The sequence below is a fragment of the Brassica oleracea genome, chromosome C7, assembly GCF_000695525.1.
Source record: "Brassica oleracea var. oleracea cultivar TO1000 chromosome C7, BOL, whole genome shotgun sequence".
Taxonomy (NCBI): domain Eukaryota; kingdom Viridiplantae; phylum Streptophyta; class Magnoliopsida; order Brassicales; family Brassicaceae; genus Brassica; species Brassica oleracea.
The window spans coordinates 13,884,301-13,896,129 of NC_027754.1; the positions used below are offsets into that span (position 1 = coordinate 13,884,301).

At 38.5% G+C, this 11,829-nt stretch overlaps 1 long non-coding RNA gene across 1 annotated transcript; it reads right to left on the minus strand.

The window, feature by feature from the left end:
- Positions 1 to 403: 403 nt before the first annotated feature.
- LOC106304193 lies at positions 404 to 1,320 on the minus strand. The gene is made up of 3 exons (XR_001262669.1): positions 1,273 to 1,320; positions 834 to 997; positions 404 to 495 (listed from the first exon to the last, which is right to left on the minus strand). It is a non-coding gene; the product is annotated as an uncharacterized LOC106304193 (long non-coding RNA).
- Between the last annotated feature and the right edge of the window lie 10,509 nt (positions 1,321 to 11,829).

Consider the following 11,829-nt stretch of genomic DNA (forward strand, 5'->3'; position numbering starts at 1 on the left):
TAGTCAAGACAAATCGAAACCCAAAAACCCCCAAATCAAAACCCTAAGAAAGAATTAAAAAGAGAAAGTGAACGACGAAGATTGGAGGTTTGTCCGGGGGAAGCCATGAAAAAACTAACCGGCAAACACGACGGAGGAGAGATGGAGCTGAAGAGAGGATGAGTTCGAGAGAGAAAGTGGAGACTCTAGTTTATGATTCTGAGAAACAATACAAAGCCGTTTCGGTGAATCTGAGAAGTGTTTTGGTGGCAAAATATTTATTTTTTCCAAGTGTTGAAGCCTGCACCTAGCAAATTAATATGGCAAAAAAAAATTATTTTTCTGCGGTAACAAATATAGCATTTTAAATTGATAAACGCTATAGAAAAAGTAAGTGTTGGTATACAATAGTAGAACTGTCATAAACGCTATAATTTGATGCTATTAATACACATATTTTCTGTAGTGCCCATTCCCAACGTCAATTTCTATGCTTAGAAACTCCATATGCACTGGCTGTCAGTTCATTAAAAACAAATATTTAGTCCCTCAATCAAACCTTCAAGACCAAGGCAAGTCCGTCCACCTAGTTTTTAATTTCACTCTACGAAAAATTGATGCCTTCAAAATAATGGTCATGAATAAATATCAATTATGATTTCTTGACGACAATAGAAGTTATAATTATGTTTCTCGTAGGGGCTTGCACAAAATTTATGCTTGTAAATTCTTTAGAGTGTGTTTAAACACAAACTCTTACAGATAGGATGCACATCCTCATCTGCTCTGTAACATAAAACGGAGTGTGTTCATTGCATCATTAATAAATTTGTAGCTGGGAAGAAATAGAATACCTTTAATTTTCTCTGTGTCAAAACACAACCTCTACGACAATGGACTAACTCTCATGGCCCCCATCACATATCACATAATCACAACGAAGGCAAAGTAATAATTCGAAAATCACAAAGGAACTATAGGCACGACCATAGACTAAATCTTTTGGCAGCTTAGAGTCCTGCAAAATAAGTGAATTTTACAAACCCTGTTAACTACCATCAATAAGAACAATCAATACATGCTGTAATAATGTACTGAGATAACCACATGCAGAAGAAATTTCGTACACTAGACCACGAAAATAACAATTAAATCAGATAGAGAGTGTTGGAATAGATTCCGATATTATTGGGATTAGAATGAGTTGTTGTACTTAGATATCGGTAAGATATGGGTAGTTCCAAGTATCTAGTTACATAGTTGAGATATTCTCATCTGAGACTTGTATATAACCTCGTAACATCTTTCAGCGTGAGATATAGAGAAAACATTCAACTCTTCCTTTCTTCTCTGTTCCATTTCATGGTATCAGAGCCTGAATTTTTTTTCAGACTTATAAACACTGAAATCAATTTCAGATGTCGACTGACTCGAACACGGCAACAACAACAACTGAAGTGAGAAGAAAAATCTCACCCTACGACTTGAGCTCTCAGGATAATCCTGGAGCTGTGATTTCACACCCTCTACTGAAGGGGACGAACTATGATGAATGGGCCTGCGGGATCAAAACGGCGTTATGTTCTCGCAAGAAATTTGGGTTTCTTGATGGATCTATCAAGCGCCCAGAAGAAGGATCCGCTGACCTGGAGGACTGGTGGACGATCCAGGCGCTCTTGGTGTCTTGGATCAAGATGACAATTGAACCAACTCTCAGATCAACAATCTCTCATCGAGATGTTGCTCAAGATCTATGGGAGCATCTGAAACGACGGTTCTCGGTTTTGAGTGGACCAAGGTTCCAGCAGATTAAGGCTGAACTAGCTTGTTGCAAACAAAGAGGATTAGCGATTGAATCATACTTTGGGAAGCTCAATCGCATTTGGGACAACATGGCGAACTATCGTCCACTTCGAGTCTGCAAGTGTGGAAATTGCACTTGTGATCTTGGTACTCTCCAAGAGAAAGACCGTGAAGAAGATAAGGTGCATCAGTTCTTGTACGGACTCGACGATGCATACTTTCGAACCGTACGTTCCTCACTTGTCTCTCGTACGCCGCTGCAACCTATGGAAGAGGTGTATAACATAGTACGCCAAGAGGAGGATCTACGAACAGTCCACAAGTTGGAGGAAGAAGATGCCATGAAGGAGGTCACGGCTTTTGTTGCTCAAGCAAGACCTCGTGGCCGGGGTGATGATGCTAACAAATCCACCTTTTGCAAGCACTGCAACCGCTCGGGACATCCAACTGAGAACTGTTTTGCGGTCATTGGCTACCCGGAGTGGTGGGGAGACAGGCCGAGGGCACGAACAACGCAAGGAAAGAATCGCCCTGGTTCTTACCGAAATGGAGATGGCCGCGGGTCTAGTTCATTTGCGAATGCGGCTAAGGTCGGAACGCAACATTCAACACAAGCGAACTATGTCATCACAGACAAAGATCGAGATGGAGTAGCTGGCCTCAGCGACCACCAGTGGAGAAGCATTATGACAATCCTCAATGCAAATGCAGGGAAGAACAACACCACGGAAAATTTGACTGGTAAGTCTTCTACTCCTTCATGGATTTTGGACACTGGAGCGAGCCATCATTTGACTGGCAAGCTTGATGTTTTGCATGATATACGTGATATGGAACCGGTTTTGATTGTATTGGCTGATGGACGCGAAAGAGTGTCTGTTAAAGAAGGGAAAATCAGAATTGGTCAGGGTTTGATGTTGCATTCAGTCTTCTATGTTGAGGGCATGCCTTCTGATTTGATTTCAGTTGGGCAGTTAATGGATGAAAACCGATGTGTTGTACAGATGGCTGACCAGTTCTTAATTGTTCAGGACCGAACCTCGAGGATGGTGATTGGAGTGGCTAAGAGGATGATGGGAGCATTCCACTTACGCAGTATGGAGAGCGCAGCTGCTGTCACAACAAAGTTGGAAGAAACATATGACCTGTGGCACAAGAGAATGGGACACCCTGCTGCTAAAGTTGTTTGCTCACTTCCTGTTATTTCTGATTCAGTTTCAGTTTGTTCAACTTTTCTGAATAAGGCGTGTGATGTCTGTCTCCGCGCAAAACAAACAAGATCTTGTTTCCCAGTTAGCATCAATAAAACTTTCAGAAATTTTGATATGATACATACAGACTTATGGGGTCCTTATAGAACACAATCGTATACTGGTGCTAGATATTTTCTGACTGTGGTTGATGATTACTCTCGAGGGGTATGGGTTTATCTTCTCAAAGACAAGACATAGGCGCCCACACAGTTGTTGAACTTTCTTTCTATGGTTCAAACACAGTTTCAGACAAAAGTTCGGACGATCCGAAGCGACAATGGCTCGGAGTTCTTATGCTTGAAAAATCAGTTCTCAAAGCTCGGCATTGTACACGAGACCTCGTGCGTTGGTACTCCCCAACAGAATGGAAGGGTGGAAAGGAAGCATCGTCACATTCTCAACGTCGCGCGTGCCCTTCGGTTCGAGGCTTCTCTACCCATAGATTTCTGGGGAGAGTGTATACTTACCGCAGCCTATCTCATAAACAGAACACCGACCTCCCTACTTAATGGTCTCACACCGTACGAACGGATTCACAACAAAGCTCCGACTTACGATCATCTCCGGATTTTTGGTACCTTGTGTTACGTTCATAATCAAGGAACCAGAGGTGATAAATTTGCACCGCGAAGTAACAAGTGTGTGTTTCTTGGGTATCCTTACGGGAAGAAAGGATGGAGAGTGTTTGACTTGGATAAACAACAATTTCTTATCTCCAGGGATGTGGTGTTCTGTGAATCTGAGTTTCCTTACAAGAAACAAGTAATTACAGAGGATAACGATAGCAAAACTCCAAAGCTATGGGAACCGATCACCGGAATTCCAATTTGTGAAGAAGAAGACGTTCAAAACGTGGAGATGCGACAAAACGTCAACTTGAGCCCGATTCAACAACAAGGCCCAGTAACAATCAGGCCCAACAACGCTCCTACATCAGACATGGCCCAACAAATACCTGTTCAATCGTCTTCGACGTTGCCCTCTCCGACAACAACGGAAGCGGAATCTTCCGATGCACCAGAACCACAACTGGGACGGGGTCACCGAACACGGAAACCTCCTGCTACGCTGAAGAATTTTGTGACGAACTCTGCACAGACACGAATTCTTACAACTCAGACAAAGGCTAACAAGGAACTTCTGTATCCCATTTCCAAATACATGAGTTTTGACAGATTCTCAACACGTCACACAGCTTACCAAGTATCCATTGGTAAGATAACTCCACCAAAGTATTATCAAAAAGCTGTGTTGGATGAGAGATTCAGAGACGCTATGGGAACCGAAGTCGTAGCACTTGAGGCTAACAGAACATGGGATGTTGTCGACTTACCTACAGGGAAACGTGCTATCGGATGTAAATGGGTTTATACTGTGAAGTACAGGGCAGACGGAACCATCGAGAGATTCAAGGCGCGTTTGGTAGTTCTTGGCAATAAACAAGTTGAAGGCGTAGATTACAAAGAGACGTTTGCGCCGGTGGCGAAAATGGGAACAGTGAGACTGTTCTTGGATGTTCCCACTAAACGAGGCTGGGATGTACATCAAATGGACGTACATAACGCCTTCTTACATGGTGATCTTGCTGAAGAGGTGTATATGAAACTCCCACCAGGCTTCCACTCTAAGGATTCAACAAAGGTCTGCCGCTTACGCAAGTCATTGTACGGACTTCGCCAAGCCCCACGATGCTGGTTCGCCAAGCTGACAACAGCCCTAACGACGTATGGATTCAAACAGTGCAAATCAGACTACTCTCTATTCACATTTACAAAAGGTGCGGTGAATATACAGATTCTCATTTATGTTGATGATCTTATAATTACTGGTAATCAACCGAAGGAAGTGGAGTTTTTTAAGCGCTATCTCGCTTCATGTTTTAAGATGAAAGACTTGGGGCTTTTGCGTTATTTTTTGGGCATTGAAGTGGCAAGAAACAAGACGGGCATGTACTTAAGTCAGCGTAAGTACGCTCTTGAGATCATCGAAGAGGCTGGACTTCTCAACTCAAAACCGGCTAACTTTCCTATGGAACAGAATCACAGACTGGCTCTCTCGGAATCACCACTACTGTCTCAACCGGAAAAGTACAGACGATTGATCGGACGCATGATATACTTGGGTGTCACAAGGCCCGACTTGGCATATTCAGTTCATGTTCTCTCTCAGTTCATGCAATCTCCACGGGAAGATCATTGGCAGGCGGCTCTTCGAGTTGTCCGATATTTGAAAGGGAGTCCAGGTCAAGGCTTATTGCTACGTGCCAATGATAGCTTACACATAACTGGTTGGACAGATTCAGACTGGGCAAGCTGTCCTATAACTCGTCGCTCAGTCTCAGGCTACTTTGTTCAACTGGGATCATCACCAATATCGTGGAAGACTAAGAAGCAACACACGGTGAGCATGTCTTCAGCAGAAGCCGAATACAGGGCTATGGCTTATCTTACAAAGGAACTCATCTGGCTAAAGAGAATCCTTCAGGCGCTTGGAATTCTCCATGACCATCCGATGACTTTATACTGCGACAGTAAGGCTGCTCTACACATTGCTAATAACCCGGTATTTCACGAAAGAACGAAACACATCGAGCTGGACTGTCATTTTGTTAGAGATGAAATAATAGCAAAGACCATAGCTACGTCCTATGTTACAACTACTACTCAGCTGGCAGATGTGTTCACAAAAGCTCTTGGACGATCAGAGTTTGAAGGATTCAAAATCAAGTTGGGCATACAAGACTTGTATGCTCCAACGTGAGGGGGGGTGTTGGAATAGATTCCGATATTATTGGGATTAGAATGAGTTGTTGTACTTAGATATCGGTAAGATATGGATAGTTCCAAGTATCTAGTTACATAGTTGAGATATTCTCATCTGAGACTTGTATAGAACCTCGTAACATCTTTCAGCGTGAGATATAGAGAAAACATTCAACTCTTCCTTTCTTCTCTGTTCCATTTCAGAGAGCCATATCTTTGTCTAGATAATCTTTAAGTCTTTACCATGCAGAACTTGAGTACTTCAGATCATTTAAGGGAAGGATCTTGACCTGAAATAAGAGGTGAAGAATTACCAAACTTGTCAACATCGAGTAACTTCAGAAATCAAACAACATCAAATATCAATTCGGCCTTTCTACTCGCAAACATCATCCAGAAATAGAAATCCCGAGTTAACGAATAGTGTGAAATCGTCGCAATCAAGAGATCAGTTCACTAAATTCAAGAACTTAAAATACCAGGAAGGAGATTTCAAGTAACATAATTATTAATTCAGCAAAGAGATATAGATCTCGTGATTACCTCATGAAGAATCTTTCTCTTGTACGACTTGTTGACAATTCTTAGCATGCTAAATACTCGATTGACTTCTTCTTTCTTCACAATCTGTGATGTGATTTGCCCGCGCTGGAATGGCCGTTTTGTAAACTTTCTGAGCTGAGGCGTTTTATAGGATTAGACTGAGAAATTTCTGAAACGGCTGGAGTGGCCGTTTTGTAAACTATCGGTATTTCTAATAATTAGATTTGAAGCTTTGTATGTGGATGAATATCTTCGCAATCTGAAACGATATACTTGTTGCTGTGAGATAGCGATGAGACCGGGGATGGAGGAAGAAGGAAAGTCACGATGAGTAAAAGTTGTCTTTATTATGTTAACCTTTTATAATTTCGTTGACCTATTTGGAAAAAAATGTTCTGACCAAACCAAACCGAAAAACATGGAGCCTACAATAATCAAACCAAACTCGAAAACTTATGACCAAACCAAAGTCGAAATATGGAACCCACAAACTTTAAAAAGCTAGTCCACGTGGACTCCTTTAGGAGTCTTGAAACTAACTCATTATAAAGTTGACTAGGTGTCTTTCTGCACAAAAAAATTTAAACTATTTTTTAACAAATAAATATAAATTATATTTTAAAATAAAAATTTATTGATATTGTAAAGTTTCTTTTTCGTATCAATATTTTAATATAAATTTGATTTAATTAAACAGAAAAATTATATTTAAGAATATGTGTGTATATATTTGAAATTATAATCTTAGATAGATTTTCTATCTATTTATTTTAATTAAATATATTAAATAAATTTATAAAAGTTGTATAATTACCAAAATTTAAAATTAAACAATATTTATAAAATTTGTAGATATATAAGAAAATAATGATTTTACGATTAAATTTTTATCATTTTCTAAAAAAATTGCATAAATTTTTGAAAAATTTAGTAATAAAATTGTATAATTTAAAAATATATAATTAAAATTATAATCTTAGATAGATTTTTCTATCTATTTATTTTAATTAAATATATTAAATAAATTTATAAAAGTTGTATAATTACCAAAATTTAAAATTAAACAATATTTATAAAATTTGTAGATATATAAGAAAATAATGATTTTACGATTAAATTTTTATCATTTTCTAAAAAAATTGCATAAATTTTTGAAAAATTTAGTAATAAAATTGTATAATTTAAAAATATATAATTAAATTATATCTAAAAATTTATAATGCCATATTTGAATATATTTATTTTAATGATAATTTATGAGTTATTTTCATATTCTAAAAAAATTTCTAAAAATATAAATTGACATTAAATGTAATATATGAGTTATTACCTTATTTTAAAAAGTATACCAAAAATATAAATTAAGATTAAATGCAATTTTCCATGTCATATTAAGTTATAAGATATTTCATCAATTTCAGTAGACATGTCATATTTGTTTTGTGAAACTAATTGTAGAAAGTACATGTGGCAAAATAACTTCGAAAATATGCAGTAAAAAAATTTAAAATATTTTATTACAAATAAATATAAATTATATTTTAAAATAAAATTTTATTAATATTGTAAAATTTCTTTTTCGTATCAATATTTTAATATAAATTTGATTTAATTAAACATAAAAAATATATTTTAAAATATGCATGTATATATTTGAAATTATAATCTTAGATAGATTTTCTATCTATTTATTTTAATTAAATATATTAAATAAATTTGTAAAAGTTGCATAATTACCAAAAATTAAAATTAAACAATATTTATAAAATTTGTAGATATATAAAAAATAATGATTTTACGATTAAATTTTTATAAGTTTTTAAAAAATTGTATACATTTTTGAAAAATTTAGTTGTAAAAAAATATAAATTAACATTAAATGCAATTGTTCATGTCATATTAAGCTATAAGACATGTCATCAATTTCAGTAGTCATGTCATATTTGTTTTGTGAAATTGATTGTAGAAAGGACATGGTGGCAAAATCACTTCGCAAATATAGTCTAGGAGAGGGGATTTGTAGCTACCTTATCACAAATAATTACACGAACTGAAAACATCAATAGATAAATTGAAGATTCAGAGTCAAGCTATACCGTTGATTTGGCCTTGTTAGAGCATGATTATTGGGGGTTCTTAGGGTGGACAATAAACATGGCATGTTGGTCTCGTCATGCTAATTAAGCAATAAGAGCATGATTATTGGGGGTTCTTAGAGTGAGGTTCTTAGCGGAACATAAGAACCCGTCTCTTAACTTTTAACTAAAAAAACTAAGAACCGGTTCTTAAATAAGAGTTTTAAGAGCTGGTTCTTAATTTTTTAAGTTAAAAGTTAAGAGACGGGTTCTTATGTTCCGCTAAGAACCTCACTCTAAGAACCCCCAATAATCATGCTCTTATTGCTTAATTAGCATGACGAGACCAACATGCCATGTTTATTGAGAACTATTACTTCAAGTTCATTTATTTGTAAAGTGTTATATATAAAACATCAAACACATTAAAAAAAAAACATCAAACACATACTGATATACATGTGGGAAATTGAACTAGTATATCTCAACAAATGGATCTTCGGAGTCTAGTCGCTCGATAATATGTTCTTGTGCAAAGACATAACTAGCAGTGTCACATAAACAAATTTTCTTGCGTTCTAATCATATGTACTCTATTCTCTATTTAATCCATAAAACCTAAATGGTACACGACTGTTGTACATATTTTGCTGCCTGAGAAATATAAGTCTACTATACTATGTTGTCATACGTACATATAGTGAGATAGAGATTTAAGCAGCTTGTGTCTACAGAAAAATCACACAATGCTAGAAAACAAAACCAAAACGAAACTGAATCTTTATACATTTCTTGCCGTCTAAAATCTGAATCAGATTGTTAATGTCCTTCGCTTTCTCCTGCGAGCTTTTTCAGTGGATTCTATTTGTTTCCTGCTGTGACGGATGTGAGAAGATATAAATTAACAGATGGATAAACAATAAAGAAAAACACAGAGATTTAACGTGGTTCACCCCTAACGGCTACGTCCACGGGCAAAAAAAGATTTTATTGATAGAGGAATTACAGAGATCTGTCTACAAGAAGATCATATCTAGTTTCTCTACGGCTGCTAACTAAGTTTAGAGGAGGCACAAAATATATATAGTTGTGTCCCGGATAACCCTAGTACTAGTGGGCCTCAAAAGTCTAAGGTCCAACAGTTTCAAGGCATTATTCAACAAATCTCCACCTTGACTTGAATCCTCCATAATCAAATGTACCAAAATGCACTTCTTCGTGCTCAGAATACAGATGTACCAGACTCTCTGTTTGCTCAGATGTTCCGTCGAACTTAGATGTCAGATGTCTCGTCGGACCACATGATCCTCAGAGCCAGATGCCATCACTTGGGCCAGATGCTCTCTTCGAGCCAGATGCCCCTCAGGGCCAAACGCCCATCAGGGCCAGATTTAACAGCTTGAGATGTTTAGCAAATCAAGACAATGCTTGAACTTGCTATGAGGAACCGGCTTAGTGAACATATCCGCAGGATTATCAGCTGTTCCTACCTTCTTCACAATCCTCTTCTCATCTCTCAGAAAATGGTATCTTACATCGATATGCTTGGTTCTCTCGTGATGACCCTGATCCTTGGCTAAGCATATAGCACTTAAGCTATCACAAAACACAGTAGCCTGATCATGATGAAGACCAAGATCACTGACCAATCCTCTCAACCATATTGCCTCCTCAGTAGCTTCTGTCAATGCCATATACTCTGCCTCAGTTGTAGACAAAGTCACTGTCGACTGCAAAGTCGCCTTCCAGCTCACAACCGAACCACCCAAAGTAAATATGTAACCAGTCATAGATCTCCTGCTGTCCACATCTCCTGCATAATCCAAATCAGAATACCCAGTAACCAGTCTCGGATCCTTGTCTCCATAGATAAGACCAATATCAGATGTACCCTTAAGGTACCGGAAAATCCTCTTCACAGCGATCCAGTGCTCCTTTCGTGGCTGAACCATGAACCTCCTCACAACACTGACTGCGTGTGCAAGATCTGGTCTTGTACAAACCATAGCATACATCAAAGTTCCTACAGCACTAGCATAAGGAACACGTGACATATAATCGATTTCCCCTTCAGACATTTCATCACTCATGGTAGGATGAAAATTTGCAGCACATGGAGGATCGATAGGCTTAACATTAAGCATCATGAATCTTGTCAAGACCTTTTCAATGTAGGCCTTTTGTGACAAGAACAACTTCTTCTTTGTCCTATCCCTGAAGATCTCCATTCCTAGAATCTTCCTCGCAGCACCCAAATCTTTCATCTCAAACTCAGAACTCAGTAGTTCTTTTCTTTCAGCTTCTGAACATAACACTTCTTCTTGGCAGCTATCAGCATGTCGTCTACATACAGCACCAGGTAGATATACGACTCATCCTCCACCTTGCTCATGTAGACACAATAGTAATAAGGACTCCTGTCGTAGCCCAACTTGACCATATAGCTGTCAAACCTCTTGTACCACTGTCTAGGAGACTGCTTAAGTCCATACAGCGACTTCCTCAACTTGCACACATGATCTTCTTTACCAGGAAATAGAAAACTCTCAGGCTGAGTCATATAGATCTCCTCCTCAAGCTCTCCATGAAGAAAAGCAGTCTTCACATCAAGTTGCTCCAACTCCAGATCCTGACGTGCTACTATCGCCAATATCACTCTGATAGAGGTGTGTCAAACCACAGGTGAGAATATCTCATTGTAGTCCACGCCTTCTCTTTGACTGAAACCTCTAGCAACAACTCGAGATTTATACTTGACTCCCTCTTCTGGTGACTGACCTTCTTTTAGCTTATAAATCCACTTGCAAGTCAAAACTTTTCTCCCAGGTGGTAGTGTGACCAGATCCCATGCGTGATTCTTTTCATGAGATTCCATCTCATCTCCCATTGAAGCAAACCATTTCTCATATGCATAACTTGAAATGGCTTCTCTGTAAGTAGACGGCTCGTAAGTGTCCACTTCCTCTGCAACCTGTAGTGCATAACCCACCATATCTTCAAACCGATATCTCTCTGGTGGCCTAACATCAACTCTCCTTGGTCTGTCTTTAGCAATACTACGTTTTTCAGACCCAATACGTTGATTTCCAGAATTAGAAGATTGAGGCTGCTCATCAGACGTCGATCGGTCGCTCTCTTCCTGAGGATCGATTGATCTCGTGTTGTCGGACATCGATCGGAGATCTCTGCCATCGCCCAATCCTGTGTCTGGCGTAGATCGATCGCTCCCTAACACTGGATCGGTCGATCCTGGGTAGTCTGACTGTACTTCCTGCAGCTCCACCGGCTTGTCAACATCCTCCTGCCCTGCTTCTGAAATGGACTCAGCTGAAACTTTGAACATAGAACTCTCACCAAACACAACGTTCATGCTCATAACAACCCGTTTCTCAGATGGAGACCAAACTCTGTATC